Source organism: Physeter macrocephalus, chromosome 8 (assembly GCF_002837175.3).
Source record: "Physeter macrocephalus isolate SW-GA chromosome 8, ASM283717v5, whole genome shotgun sequence".
In the NCBI taxonomy this organism is placed as follows: Eukaryota; Metazoa; Chordata; class Mammalia; order Artiodactyla; family Physeteridae; genus Physeter; species Physeter macrocephalus.
The window spans coordinates 133,032,862-133,047,427 of record NC_041221.1 but is presented as its reverse complement, the minus strand read 5'-3'; the positions used below and the strand labels follow the sequence as shown (position 1 = coordinate 133,047,427).

The following is a 14,566-nucleotide window of genomic DNA, read 5'->3' as shown; positions in this document are numbered from 1 at the left end:
TGGACTCCTGACCACAGCCTCAGTTCTTTCCTCCACCCCCATCACCAACATTCTGAAGCTGAATACAGCTGCGACAATGACCTTCCCCAGCTAGTCCCAGAAAAGGAGGAAACATTCCTTGCAAAACTATACTTTTCCCAGAAGGACTAAAGGCAGGCAAGGCTCTGGGCCTACACTGGCTCATCAGGTCAGTCCCCTGAACAACTGTTTTTGAGTTCTGAGTGGATGTGTGGTGTGCTGCTCATACACCCACTCAGCACCAAGGCACTCATTCCCCCGGTGCCAGGGGTACTGCCTGCCTGACAGCTCACAGCAGAGTCTCTCGAGGACTTGCCTTTGGGCAAATGCAGCTGCCTTATCCAAGGTTAAGTCACTATCTGGCCAGGCCCACGTTCAATGACAGTCTGAATCCCTTTCTGGGGAATCAACTTAAGTGCCTGCCTGACAGCTCACAGCAGAGTCTCTCGAGGACTTGCCTTTGGGCAAATGCAGCTGCCTTATCCAAGGTTAAGTCACTATCTGGCCAGGCCCACGTTCAATGACAGGGTTATGAAGGTCTGGCCTTCTGGCCCCAACTCAGGATGCTCTGAAGCACCTCCCACCCCAACCCTGGCTCCAGAACTCACTGAGGCCTTCGTCACAACTGCTTTGCTATTTAACTTCTCCCGCTGTCCGTCTTGCTTCTCTGCCCCTGCCCTGAACCCATAGGGACTGTTCCCAAGAGCACTCCCCAATAATTCTCCTGCACACAGATCTCAAAGTCTGAATCCCTTTCTGGGAAATCAACTTAAGACAGATTATGTAGCATCTAAAAACGTATGCTATTGAAGCAGGATGGTTTTGTCAGGAAAAACTCAAACTTTGAAATCACACAATCCTAGTTTCAAATTTGCCACTTACTAGCTATGAGAGTTTAGGCAAGTTACTTAACCATTCTCTCTTCATATCCTCATCTAAAGGATGGGGATATTAATAACACCATCTCCCAGGATGGATGGGACTTTTAAGGGAAATGTTTGTGTGTAAAGTGTTCAGCTTAGGATCTGGCATTAGGAAGGGGCCAGTGTGTAGCTATTATTATTTTATAATCCTCTAGTGTAGCTAATTAATATGACTTCAAAAAAGATATGAAAAAGTACCAATGGTCAATATCTAGTGTTGGCAAAGGTTCAGTGAACAGACAGTTGCTCACACTGCTTGCGAGTCTGAAACTGAAGTCCAGTTCTCTTTCTGGAGGGTAATTAGATAATATATATAAAAAGCCCCTAAAATGCCAATAACCTTTGACCCAGGAAGTCCAATTAGGAGCATTTTCTCTAAGGAAATCATCATCATGTGACGCAAATTGATAGTCTAGGATATTTATATCAGTACTGTTAAACAAAAATCTGGGGCCCCTCCCCCCGGTGCGCCGGCCCTAACGAGCCAGCCGGCCGGCCTGGCTCCCCTCCCTGGCCCAACGGGCGGGCGGGCTGCCCTGAGGAGGCGGGGAGGGGGGGGCTGGGCCGGCCGGCGGGCAGACAACGATGCCGAACTTCTGCGCGGCCCCCAGCTGCACGCGGAAGAGCACGCAGTGGGTTCCCGCGGGATCCAGCCAGGTGCCAGAAGTGGGTGGAGAATTGTAGGAGAGCAGACTTAGAAGATAAAACACCTGATCAACTAAATAAACATTATCGGTTGTGTGCCAAACACTTTGAGACGTCTGTGATCTGTAGAACTAGCCCTTATAGGACAGTTCTTCGAGATAATGCAATACCAACAATATTTGATCTTACCAGCCATTTGAATAACCCACACAGTAGACACAGAAAACGAAAACGAATAAAAGAATTGAGTGAAGATGAAATCAGTGACACTGAAACAGAAAAAAAATTGATGAAACTTCTGAACAGGAACCAAAACATAAGGAAATAAACAACAGCAATGCTCAGAACCCCAGTGCTGAAGAAGGGGGTGAAGAGCAGGATGAAGACATTTTACCTTTAACCCTTGAAGAGAAGGAAAACAAAGAATACTTAAAATCTTTATTTGCAATTTTGATTCTAATGGGAAAACAGAACATACCTCTGGATGGACATGAAGCTGATGAAATCCCAGAAGGGATTTTTACTTTACTCCTGATAACTTTCAAGCACTGCTGGAGTGCCGGATCAATTCTGGTGAAGAGGTTCTGAGAAAGCGCCTTGAGACAACAGCAGTTAGCACGTTGTTCTGTTCAAAAACACAGCAGAAACAGATGCTAGAGATCTGTGAGAGCTGCATTCGGGAAGAAACCCTCAGGGAAGTGAGAGACTCTCACTGCTTTTCCGTCGTCACTGACGATGTGGTGGACATAGCAGGGGAAGAGCACCTGCCTGTGTTGGTGAGGTTTCTTGATGAAGCTCACAGCCTGAGAGAGGAATCTGTGGGCTTCCTGTCTTATGAAGCTGATGCAGAAATTGTGGCTGTGCAATTTCACTCTACGATAACTGAGAAGCGGGGATTAAACATGGAGTACTGTCGTGGCCAGGCTTACATTGTGTCCAGTGGATTTTCTTCCAAAGTGAAAGTTGTTGCTCCTAGACTTTTAGAGAAATATCCCCAAGCTATCTACACACTCTGCTCTTCCTGTGCCTTAAATACGGGGTTGGCAAAATCAGTGCCTATTGTGGGAGTATCTGTCGCGTTAGGAACAATTGAGGAAGTTTGTTCTTTTTTCATCGATCACCACAACTGCTTTTAGAGCTTGACAATGTAATTTCTGTCCTATTTCAGAACAATGAAGAAAGGGGCAAAGAACTGAAGGAAATTTGCCATTCTCAGTGGACAGGCAGGCATGATGCTTTTGAAATCTTAGTGGACCTCCTACAAGCACTTGTTTTATGTTTAGATGGTATAAATAGTGATACAAATGTTAGATGGAATAACTGTATAGCTGGCCGAGCATTTGTACCCTGTAGTGCAGTAACAGATTTTGATTTCATCGTTACCATTGTTGTTCTTAAAAATGTTCTATCTTTTACAAGAGCCTTTGGGAAAAATCTTCAGGGGCAAACTTCTGATGTCTTCTTTGCAGCCAGTAGTTTGACTGCAGTGCTGCATTCACTAAATGAAGTGATGGAAAATATCGAAGTTTATCATGAATTTTGGTTTGAGGAAGCCACAAATTTGGCAGCCAAACTTGATATTCAGATGAAACTCCCAGGGAAATTTCGCAGAGCTCAGCACAGTAACCTGGAATCTCAGCTAACCTCTGAGAGTTACTATAAAGAAACTCTAAGTGTTCCAACAGTGGAACACATTATTCAGGAACTGAAAGATATACTCTCAGAACAACACCTCAAAGCTCTTAAATGCTTATCTCTGGTACCCTCTGTCATGGGACAGCTTAAATTCAATACATCAGAGGAGCATCATGCTGACATGTACAGAAGTGATTTACCTAATCCTGACACGCTCTCTGCTGAGCTGCGTTGTTGGAGAATCAAGTGGAAACACAGAGGGAAAGATATAGAACTTCCATCCACTATTTATGAAGCCCTTCATCTGCCAGACATCAAGTTTCTTCCTAATGTTTATGCATTGCTGAAGGTCCTATGTATTCTTCCTGTGATGAAGGTTGAGAATGAACGCTATGAAAATGGACGAAAGCATCTCAAAGCATACCTGAGGAACACTTTGACAGACCAAAGGTCAAGTAACTTGGCTTTGCTTAACATAAATTGTGATATAAAACACGATTTGGATTTAATGGTGGATACATGTATCAAACTCTATACAAGTAAGTCAGAGCTTCCTACAGATAATTCAGAAACCACTGAAAATACCTAAGAGACTTTAAAAATAGGCTTTTTCTCTTATATTTGATATTTGAAAAAATCTGTAAGAAATTTGAAAATATCTTACAGAAAAGTTATAAGGTGTACGTAAGCCACTTAATCACTGAATATCTTGACCTGTAGGCCTCCCATTGAGTACATTAGTCATTGATAATCTGCCTGTTTAAATGGCCCGTTTGAAGTCCCATGCTTTGGAGACCTATCTGTTCTTCCAGAAGACAGCATTGAAAGTACCATGTTACACTCTGTGTGATCTCTGCTAATGGCACTTTGAAATTGTATTAGTTAAGTCATTTTAGATATAACATTTGTCACTGTGGATCCAATTGTCAAGTACTTAGTTATCAGTTCTCTGAGGAAATAAATTTTGAGGAGGTATGGGAGGAAGAAATACATTTTATAAAACATTACAATGAAGCTCATGACTGACCTTTGAAAAGTAGGAGTTTTAAGTATGCTGTTAAAAATCTGTAAGGGACCGTTAAAATGATCAGACTGTAAGAGAAACGTGTGAGCTCGCCAAACAAGGATTTCAGTGTAGATTTTGCCTTTATCAAATGAAGTTGAAGGAACAAGTTATAGTTAAAGTTTGAATGGAAGATTCTGCCATTGTTGTTCCACATCTGATTGTTGCTGTTTACATTCCTTTATTGAGCCTACATCTTCATAAGCTTTTTGACAGGTATATGTTGAACACTTCTGTTTCATGGTCAAGACAGGATCAGAGACCATGGATACTGACAACTGATTTGTCTGTTTTCTTCTGTCTTTTTCCATGACTATATCTACTGCCTCATCTTGATTTACAAGCAAAACCTAGAAAACCTACAAAAATAGTGTTTTGTGGTTTATCTAGGAATAATATAGAAAATATTGCTGTTACTTTTGGTGAAAAAAATCAATTTTGTATAGTTTATTTCAACCTAAATAAAATGTGAATTTTGTTTAAAAAAATCTGGGAATTACCTAATGTCAAGTAACAGAGAACTGTTTCAATTATAATATATCCTTATGATAAAATAAAATGCAGCTATCAAAAATATGCTGTAGAAACAAAGTTAATGATATGTAAATAAATTCATGACAATCATAAGTGAAAAAACAGCCCACAAAATAGTAGTATGTAGGATGTGAGCCCAACTTTTATAGGCCTGGAAGAAGTATGTACTCACTCACTCACACACAATCTGGAGAAAAGGCATGATGGCCACAAATAAAAATCCAAAATGTTAATAGTCATTATTCTTGAATGGACTACTGATAAAATTGTCTTTCTCCTTTGTGCTTTTCTGTATGTTGAAAATTTTCTACAGTGAAGATTTATTTATTTTGGAAACATTTTTATTCCTTCAATGGTGTCTACTGGATTAAAAAGAAAACCAAAAGTACCAGGGGCTAAATTCCAGTAATTGCCCAATCTTACTAGGGGTCTAACTTCTAAAACTTTAAGGGCATTAGAAATGCCAGCTAAATAAGGCTCACACAGTCACTAAGAAAAAAAATCCCTAAGCACAAGTTATTTCCAAGAAATCCCTGCCAACCATAACTAATTCAGAGAAGCAATCACTAGAGCTGATGTTGTCTATTGTAAGATACATAACTCACGCACTCTCAATAACAGGTTACATTCAATATGCTCACCAGCACCAGAAGTTGATTGTTATATATGTCTGTGGGGTCCATGTAACTTGGAGGGCATCTATTTTCATGTGCTTGCCATCAGATGGCCATTTTTCTGAATTTAAATTTAAGATCCACAGCATGACAAAAAGAACAATGATTTGAAATCAAACTTTTCTCTGGAAAATACAGGGCATAGGTCGTCATGTCCATTCAATTTAGGAAGCCAGAGAAGTTAAGGCTGCAACTGTGGACATCATTAGGTGTCCCTTCCCTATCTTTCCCTATAACATGAATCTTTTTCTTGCCTTCTTTTTCTCCCTCTTCTCCTCATTCTTATTTTCATGCCCTTCTGTTTTCTCTGCATTTCTTTTCCTCTACTAACACACAGCTGCTCCTGGACACAGATTTTATCTGCCAGGGGCTTCTGAGGTTGTGGAAGCCCTTCATGAGGCTGTGCAGGTGCTCAGAGAAGCCTTGGGTATAGTTAGCAATCAGATCAAGTTTCATGCTCCTCTCCTCATAGCAACCATAGAGCTCCATTATGTACTACTCCTTCCTTCCTCATCAAGCACTTGGGAAGCAAATTACTGAACAATACTGGTACATGGTTATACCTATACCATTCTGGTGCATGCTATGGATGGACCCTAACAACACTCTTCAAGACCCTGAGTAGCCAAAACAATCTTGAGAAAGAAGAATGGAGCTGGAAGAATAATGCTCCCTGACTTCAGACTATACTACAAAGCTACAGTAATCAAAACAGTCTGGTACTGGCACAAAAACAGACACATGGATCAATGGAACAGGATAGAAAGCCCAGAAATACACCCCCACCCACTTATGGTCCATTAGTCTATGACAAAGTACGCAAGAATATACAATGGAGAAAAGACAGTCTCTTCAATAAGTGGTGCTGGGAAAACTGGTTACATGTAAAAGAATAAAATTAGAACATTCTCTAACACCATACACAAAAATAAACTCAAAATGGATTAAAGACCTAAATGTAAGACTGGATAGTATAAGACTCTTAGAGGAAAACACAAGCAGAACACTCTTTGCCATAAATCGCAGCAGTATTTTTTTGGGTCCATCTCCTAGAGTAATGGAAATAAAAATAAAAACAAACAAATGGAACCTAAGTAAACTTAAAAGCTTTTGCACAGAAAAGGAAACCATAAACAAAATGAAAAGACAACCTATGGACTAGGAGAAAATATTTGCAAACAATGCAACCAACAAGGGATTAATTTCCAAAATATACAAACAGCTTATACAACTCAATATATATATTAAAAAAAACCAATCAAATATAGGCAGAAGACCTAAACAGACATTTCTCCAAAGAAGACATACAGATGGCCAACAGGCACATGAAAAGATGCTCAGTATCACTAATTATTAGAGAAATGCTAATCAAAACTACAATGAAGTATCACCTCACACCAGTCAGAATGGCCATCATTAAAAAGTCTAAAAATAATAAATCCTAGAGAGGGTGTGGAGAAAAAGGAACCCTCTTCATCCAATTTTGATGTCTCTGTTAAGCCATCCATGAGCAAGGAATCCATGCATTGCCTCTGTAATTCCCTTGGCTCAGGAGCATCCCTCGTTGCAGCGTGGGGAGTGGCGTTGGGGCTTTAGACTGAGATAAGCAAGAAAGAAATCTGACGCTCCAGTTTAGCCACAAAAACAGCCATCAAGTTGACTTAGAATTGGACCAAGCCAGAATATACTGGAAAGCAGAGCAGTCACAGGCCCTGAAGATCTTATTCTCTCCACTAGATCAGAACCAGGGCAACAGGAGACTAATAATTGATGAAAAAATGTGGGCTGGCCAATTTTGTTGCCTGTGCTCCTTGGCTGGAATTAATCTTGGGGGTGGGGGAGTACTTATTAACAAGACTGTTTAAATCAAGCTGTGAGTCTTTAATCCTGCAGTCATTTTTGCTGTGATTAAAATCCCAATGGGCTACATCACATGCAATTTTTGTTTTCCAAGGCAGACCAAAATATCTTAATAAAAACAGAGAGCCATGCATGTCGAGTCTGGGATAAAGTCAAGATTAAACCAATGGAGGCAAAAGGTCAGAAGGACCAGGAGTATTTAACTTACTGTGAAAATAACATAGAAAATTACATCTGTGTAGGTCCAAGAACCAAAAAGGCTTGGATGTGTATTAAACTCAACAGGCAGGGGGAATATGGATAAATATTAAAGAGCTCAGTAAACAGATTAGTCATTTTGTAATTAGGTTGGAATAAAAATTAGAGGCCAAGTGCCTTTTATCTGGGTTTGTTGTGTTTGATTTAAAAAATGTAAATTGTAAATTTTTGAGAAATAACTTTTTCAATAAGACTCCACACTGTCCTTCTGCATTTAGCTTCCTTACATATCTTATTTGCAAATGCAGCTGTAGCTATAGGAAGTGAACACAATTCTGCAAGCAATTAGCATCGCAACAGGCAAAATCTCCACTTGGTCTTCTGCAAGTTTCCCTAATTCCTAGTTTCCTTGATTGACTGATATGAGAAAATGCAATCTTCTCTTCCATGCTGTAGATCCTGTGTGTGGGGCCCTTAGAGGAGGAAGAGTACAAGTCTCATTTCTGACAAAAAAAAAAGTCCAGCTGAACCCTTTTACCCTACTGTTCCCAGGGATTTAAATATTTAAACACTCACCCTCATCTGCCACTGCTTACTGGAAAACCTTCTTAATCTCCTTTCTTTCTGCATCAAGCTGGAATATCAGCCGGCCTTGCAGCCTTACTAGGCCCATCACATGAGCCAGCCTGACTTTCCAAGACCTTACAAAGTGCATTCTTCTCTCTGGCCAGCTGGTCTCCTCGTGGTCCCCCAAATGCATCTCTGCTACTGCTGCTCCTCTCCGCTGGAATGGTTCCTCCCCTCCACCTATCATGACAGGCAGTCATCTACCACTTAATCTTTGCAACAACCTGTCATATAAGGTTATTATTCCTATTTTACAGATAAGGAAAATGAGGCTCAGAAAGATTCATCAACCTGCTAAACCTCACAAGATGTGGAGTCAAGTTTTGAACCCAGATTTGTTGCATGCCAGGACATGAGCACTTAACCAATGCCCCTCCTTCCATCTCTCTTGACCCTGGTCTAACTCTTCTTGGAAGCTCAGGCTAGTCAGCCTGGCCCATGTGTTCCCATCCATCCTATTGATCAGAATCACAGAGCTGAGCTATAAATTGTTATCTGATTGCTCTGTATGCATGTGTTTCATCTCCCAAATAAATTTTCAACTCCTCAAGGGAAGAGATTGCCTCCTATAAGACAGACAGACAGACAGACAGACAGACATGTATGCATGTGTTTCATCTCCCAAATAAATTTTCAACTCCTCAAGGGAAGAGATTGCCTCCTATAAGACAGACAGACAGACAGACAGACAGACACACACACACACACACACACACACACACACACACACACAGAGCTCTTAGCTGACTGATGTCCATTCTAGTAAGGATCTAGGGATGCTCCCTGAGGAGAGAGAATATTATCTGCTCCTCCTTATTCTCTCCTCTCTCCCCCTGAAAAAAGGAAACAGTAATCTGATTGGATTGGTTTCCAAGACTCTGACTAAGTCTTGTTCACTAGAAGTGGGGTCAGTGTGAATTTCTGGGATGACTTCTTTAATTGTTCCATTTCTCCCCCTGGCTTAGGTGGTGAAGTAAGGCAGAGTCCACTCCCATGTGGGAGGAGACTCAGCCATCTTGCTCTCTCTTTTCTTCAAGCACATGGGCTTGGGTATTCTTGTTCACTTGTCTCCTGTCCCACGTGTCTGGCTGAAGGGTAGGTGGATTCTGGAATTTAGGTTTGAGTTAAAGATTTTGAAGAGTCCATTAGGTCTTTAGTCTAGCTTGGGTGCTCAAGCCCAGCCCAGCCTACTAGAAAGCTCGTCATTGAGTTCAAACCAGCCAATAATAAACATAATAAACAGTAAAGTAGTACGTTATCACCCACTTGCTGTTGTTTCCTGTGTATGTTCTTCTCTTAAGGACCTAGAGAGAGAGAATTCAGGCTTCTTCGTTCCCTAGCCAAATATCACTTAACAGTGCCCCAAGCTTCACGATCTCCCCAACAACTCTCTCCCCAAGTTCCTGGTTGTTCAGTTCCCTCTCTTAATTCACAGGAATTTTAAGGAAAGACTTATTAGAACTGACCTCTGTGGAAACGTGTGGTGTGCATGTTTGTATATGTGTTTTCTTTGTAAGTGACAGTCAGCAAAGTAATAGTAAGCATACACTTTTGTGTCAGTCTTCCAAGAAGATGCCAAGAAGGATGTGCAGGGACTTTATGAGGAAAATGCCCATGTAAAAGGCAGTAAGGAAGAAGCCAGGACAGGCTGGGAGAGCATCAGACTGTGATGCAAGTCAGACCCCAGGTAAGAGAGAGGGGGAGAGAAAGTTGGGTAGAAGTGTCTGAGACTCATGATGTCAAAGGAAACTTCAAAAAACCCATCAGGGAGTTCTTGAACAGAGGTAACTATCAGAAGCAGAGACCTGCTCATGGGAAGTGTGGCCTCAGTGAAAAACCAAGACAATTTACAAAGAGTAGCATCTGAGGCCCTCAGTCAGTTATGCTCCGTAAAGTAGGCAAATGGTAAAACACATTCTCATACTATCACAGCTTACTTCTCTCATCAATAACCGCTGCCTGCCTTAACCTTTCATTGCAAAACCATTCTCATTTCTTCCTTAGGCGTCTATTTTCAAGCAGCAGGAGGAAACACATCTTTGAGCAAGAAGTACTTTGAAAGAAAAACAGAACCACAGTTTATCCAGGAAGGCTTCAAGCTAAGCACATTCAGACTGTCCACAGTCTATTTTCTTAAGTCTTAGGAAAACTCTAGAGCATTACACCTCCTTCTAATGTTTCATATATTCTGAAAACAAACTGGGTTCTCATATCCCTCATGCCTATGCCTGCACTTCTACTGTTGTTGGAAAAGAGTGACCCAGGCCAGGTATTCAAGAGCTATATCATATCCGAGGCCTTCATTCTTCATAGAGGAAGCTTCTGTTAGCCTGTCACTTTGTGGTAGGACTCACAAACAGGAGGCTGGGGTCCCTAGAGCATTCTCATAGTGAAAAGACCCATGACCCCTCCAGCACAGTGCCTTGCCAGAGTAGGTAAAAGTTTGATAATTTGGATAACTGTGTAGATTCCTTTTAGTTAGAACTGTGAGAAAGCTGGTCCTCACCAAAAGTTGTGAGCTTCTTGCTTCCTTGGCATAAAGCTTGACATAAAGCTAATCTGGTACTAGGACTAAATTCTGGCCAAAAGAAAGTGAGTGGCAGTGACATGTACAATTTTCAATCTAGCCCTTACTTCCCATGTGTGTTTCTCTCTCTCTCCCTCTCCATTGGCTGGTGGGACGGAAAGAACTCCTAGAACCCAGAGGAGGGTGGTACTGGGTCCCTAAATGATCAACCCTCTCTAACCTGCACCAGGCTGCAACACGAGAAATGAACTGTACTGTGTAAAGTCACTGGAAATTCAGAGCTCTGTCACAGCAGCCATATTTATTTACCTTTAATAATACAGCATTTTCCCTTAAGAGCGTTGACCTGTTACAGTGGGACTTTTCTATGTATCAACTGCATACAAAACAAGATAAATTCTATACTCAATAAAAAGCAATCATACATATTCCAAAATATGTTTATGTGTAAAAAAGATTCTAAAAGGGATTTCTTTTAAAAAAAAAAAGAAAAAACTTTATTGTAGTATAACTGATACATAAAAAGTTTTTGGACCTATTTAATATATACAATTTGATAAGTGTGGAGAGATGCGTTCACTCATGAAACCATTACCACAGTCAAGGTAATAAACATATCCATCACCTCGATAAGTTTCCTTCTGTCCCTTTGTTTTTGTATTGTGATATGAACACTTTACATGAGATCTATCCTTTTTATCTTTTTAACATTTTTATTGGAGTATAATTGCGTTACATCACTGTGTTAGTTTCTGCCTTATAACAAAGTGAATCAGTTATATATATATATATATATGTATATATATATCTCCCCATATCTCTTCCCTCTTGCATCTCCCTCCCTCCCACACTCCTTATCCCACCCTTCCAGCTGGTCACAAAGCACCGAGCTAATCTGCCTGTGCTATGCGGCTGCTTCCCACTAGCTATTTTACATTTGGTAGTGTATATATGGACATATATACACTCTATCACTTTGTCCAAGCTTACGCTTCCTCCTCCCCATGTCCTCAAGTCCATTGTCTAGTAGGTCTGTGTACTTATTCCCATCTTGCCCCTAGGTTCTTCATGACATTTTTTTTTTTAGATTCCATATATATGTGTTAGGATATGGTATTTCTTTTTCTCTTTCTGACTTACTTTACTCTGTAGGACACACTCTAGGTCCATCCACCTCACTACAAATAACTCAGTTTTGTTTCTTTTTATGGCTGAGTAATATTCCATTTTATATATGTGCCATGTCTTCTTTATCCATTCATCTGTCGATGGACACTTAGATTGCTTCCATATCCTGGCTATTGCAAATAGAGCTGCAATGAACATTGTGGTACATGACTCCTTTTGAATTATGGTTTTCTCAGGGTAAATGCCCAGTAGTGGGATTGCTGAGTCGAATGGTAGTTCTATTTTTAGTTTTTTAAGGAACCTCCATACTGTTCTCCATACTGGCTGTATCAATTTACATTCCCACCAACAGTGTATGACGGTTCCCATTTCTCCACACCCTCTCCAGCATTTATTGCTTGTAGATTTTTTGATGATGGCCATTCTGATCAGTGTGAGATGATTATCTCATTGTAATTTTGATTTGCATTTCTCTAATGATTAATGATGTTGAGCATTCTTTCATGTGTTTGTTGGCAATCTGTATATCTTCTTTGGAGAAATGTCTATTTACATCTTCTGCCCATTTTTGGATTAGGTTGTTTTTCTGTTATTGAGCTGCATGAGCTGCTTGTAATTTTTGGAGATTAATCCTTTGTCAGTTGCTTCATTTGCAAATATTTTCTCCCATTCTGAGGGTTGTCTTTTCGTCCTGTTTATGGTTTTCTTTGCTGTGCAGAAGCTTTTAAGTTTCATTAGGTCCCATTTGTTTATTTTTGTTTTTGTTTCCATTTCTCTAGGAAGAGGGTCAAAAAGGATCTTGCTGTGATTTCTGTCATACAGTGTTCTGCGTATGTTTCCCTCTAGAGTTTGACAGTGTCTGGTCTTACATTTAGGTCTTTAACCCATTTTGAGTTTATTTTTGTGTATGGTGTTAGGGAGTGTTCTAATTTCATTCTTTTACATGTATCTGTCCAGTTTTCCCAGCACCACTTATTAAAGAGGCTGTCTTTTCTCCATTGTATATTCTTGCCTCCTTTATCAAAGATAAGGTGACCATATGTGCATGGGTTTATCTCTGGGCTTTCTATCCTGTTCCATTGATCTATATTTCTGTTTTAGTGTCATTACCATACTGTCTTGATTACTGCAGCTTTGTAGTATAGTCTGAAGTCCAGAAGCCTGATTCCTCCACCTCCGTTTTTCTTTCTCGAGATGGCTTTGGCTATTTGGGGTCTTTTGTGCTTCCATACAAATTGTGAAATTTTTTGTTCTAGTTCTGTGAAAAATGCCAGTGGTAGTTTGATAGGGATTGCATTAAATCTGTAGATTGCTTTGGGTAGTATAGTCATTTTCAAAAGGTTGATTCTTTCAATCAAAGAACATGGTATATCTCTCCATCTATTTGTATCATCTTTACTTTCTTTCATCAGTGTCTTATAATTTTCTGCATACAGGTCTCTTGTCTCCTTAAGTAGGTTTATTCCTAGGTATTTGATTCTTTCTGTTGCAATGGTAAATGGGAGTGTTTTCTTAATTGCACTTTCAGATTTTTCATCAGTAGTATATAGGAATGCAAGAGATTTCTGTGCAATAATTTTGTATCCTGCTGCTTTACCAAATTCATTGATTAGCTCTAGTAGTTTTCTGGTAGCATCTTTAGGATTCTCTATGTATAGTATCATGTCATCTGCAAACAGTGACAGCTTTACTTCTTCTTTTCCAATTTGGATTCCTTTTATTTCTTTTTCTTCTCTGATTGCTGTGGATAAAACTTCCAAAACTATGTTGAATAAGAGTGGTGAGAGTGGGCAACCTTGTCTTCTTCCTGATCTTTGTGGAAATGGTTTCAGTTTTTCACCATTGAAGAAAATGTTGGCTGTGGGTTTGTCCTATATGGCCTTTATTATGTTGAGGAAAGTTCCCTCTATGCCTACTTTCTGCAGGGTTTTTATCATAAATGGGTATTGAATTTGTCCAAAGCTTTCTCTGCATCGATTGGGATGATCATATGGTTTTTCTCCTTCAATTTGTTAATATGGTGTATCACATTGGTTGATTTGCACATACTGAAGAATCCTTGCATTCCTGGGATAAACTCCACTTGATCATGGTGTATGATCCTTTTAATGTACTGTTGGATTCTGTTTGCTAGTATTTTGTTGAGGATTTGTGCACCTTGGTTCATCAGTGATATTGGTCTCTAGTTTTTTTTGTGTGTGACATCTTTGTCTGGTTTTGGTATCAGGGTGATGGTGGCCTCATAGAGTGAGTTTGGTCTGGTCCTGGGCTTTTGTTTGTTGGAAGATTTTTAGTCACAGTTTCAATGTCAGTGCTTGTGATTGGTCTGGTCATATTTTCTATTTTTTCCTGGTTCAGTCTCAGAAGGCTGTGCATTTCTAAGAATTTGTCCATTTTTTCCAGATTGTCTATTTTATTGGCATATAGTTGCTTGTAGTAATCACTCATGATCCTTTGTACTTCTGCAGTGTTAGTTGTTACTTCTCCTTTTTCATTTCTAATTCTACTGATTTGTGTCTTCTCCCTTTTCCTCTTGTTGAGTCTGGCTAATGGTTTATCAATTTTGTTTATCTTCTCAAAGAACTGGCTTTTAGTTTTAGTGATCTTTGCTATCGTTTCCTTCATTTCTTTTTCATTTATTTCTGATCTGATCTTCATGATTTCTTTCCTTCTGCTAACTTTGGGGTTTTTTTGTTCTTCTTTCTCTAATTGTTTTAGGTGTAAGGTTAGGTTG

General features: G+C 40.0%; 1 pseudogene; it reads left to right on the top strand.

The window, feature by feature from the left end:
- The first annotated feature begins 1,526 nt into the window (after positions 1 to 1,526).
- Positions 1,527 to 3,810, top strand: LOC102973658 (52 kDa repressor of the inhibitor of the protein kinase-like; annotated as a pseudogene).
- Positions 3,811 to 14,566: the final 10,756 nt, after the last annotated feature.